The sequence below is a fragment of the Notothenia coriiceps genome, unplaced genomic scaffold (genome assembly GCF_000735185.1).
Source record: "Notothenia coriiceps isolate Sejong01 unplaced genomic scaffold, NC01 NC01_scaffold00037250, whole genome shotgun sequence".
Lineage (NCBI taxonomy): Eukaryota > Metazoa > Chordata > Actinopteri > Perciformes > Nototheniidae > Notothenia > Notothenia coriiceps.
The window spans coordinates 13,008,704-13,010,444 of record NW_011369951.1 but is presented as its reverse complement, the minus strand read 5'-3'; positions in this window follow the sequence as shown (position 1 = coordinate 13,010,444).

Sequence of the window (1,741 nt, the reverse complement as noted above, 5' to 3'; positions counted from 1 at the left end):
TCGTTTATTTAGAAGGGACAATGCACATTAATGAACACTTAAAACAAAAAAATGCAAATAGTGTAAATATGCCGGATTTTAACTTGGAGCTCATTTCCATCCGCAGTCCCTCGCATAAAACATTTAAGAACATGACAATTATACCCATAGCAAAAACAAATACATGATATGCAAAAAGTGCAAAAGAGCAAGAGCAGCATACACAAGTATTTACCACATGGCAGTACACTATAGCAGCAACGACATATAAAGTGCAAGAGGAGATACCCCTGTGTTAAAGTGCATTTAGCGGTGATCGCACGTCTGTTTGTTTCTAAACCATTCTTTGAGTTGACCTTTTAAAACTGTTCAAAGTAGGACAATCCCGTATCTCAGTTGGGAGGCTGTTCAAGAATGAGCTGCCTTTAATGGAGAGGACGTTTTGTCCAAAGTGGTCCGTCTACGGTGGACCTCACAGTCTCCTCTGGTTTATGACCTAGTGCAGCGTCCAGTGTGTTTTTTGTAGATGAATTCCCCTAAGGGAGGGGGGGCCAGTCCATGTATCGTCTCATTCTTGTATAACCATATTTAAAATGATTATTAAATCTATTGTAATCCTCCCCGCCAATCTTTAGAAGTTTTAATCAATACATTACAAAATATTTATATACCTGATTTTGATCGTCTTTTTAAAATAAGTGCTTTCAACCATGTGGGTATTACCCAAAAAAGAATCAATAATTTTGCAAGTATATCAAATTAAAATGTTACAATTTAGAGACATTAAAAAATGTTGTTGTATTTGTATTTTATGGGCGTGAATGCAGTTTATTTTCTATTTTTTATCAAGTCAAATCTATTTAAAACATTGACCTACCTTGCTCCACAGTGTTCAGCAGAGACAGAGTGATAAACACATCCAGGAATCTTTGAAGGAAAGTCATCACAAATCTAGAAAGAAAAGAGGTTTGAACCCAATCAATATTTTCTTATATCTTAGTATCTTTGCATATTACGTGAATAAAGCAAGTTCAATTGTTACAAATTGAGATATTTAAGACTATGATCATTAATAATTCTACTACTTTTTGAGATTTCAAGTTTACATTTTCAAGATTTCCTCACCTAAACATTTAACAAGTGCAACACACTTGTCTTAAAACAATGTTCAAGCCTAGAGAACAATGAAGTACTTACCTGCATCAATGAAATAGCCCTGAGAGCAAAGGAGATCTCTAAATCCTGTTCCAGACTCTGGAGATGTAGCAGAGATTATACACGCTGCTTCAAAGCAGATGGATGAAGCACAAACATGTCTCTGCAAACAAGGAGGGTATGAGTGTGTGTGTGTGTGTGTGTGTGTGTGTGTGTGTGTGTGTGTGTGTGTGTGTGTGTGTGTGTGTGTGTGTGTGTGTGTGTGTGTGTGTGTGTGTGTGTGTGTGTGTGTGTGTGTGGAACGAGAGCGGTGTATTGATGCTGTGATTGGTCCACTTGTGTTCTTATGTGGGTCTGCACCTGTGTGCAGGTGAGAGAGCTAGAGGGGAGGAGATGGTTATGGACATATTGAATGAATATCTTACCAGTCTTTCAAAGATTTTTTCTAAACTATAATTATTTTCTGTCCGAACGCTTTTAGAAAAAAGGTCATAAAGTCAGCTTTATTCATAGAGCATATTTCATTATGAAGAAACTCGATGAGATCCACACACACACACACACACACACACACACACACACACACACACACACACACACACACAAA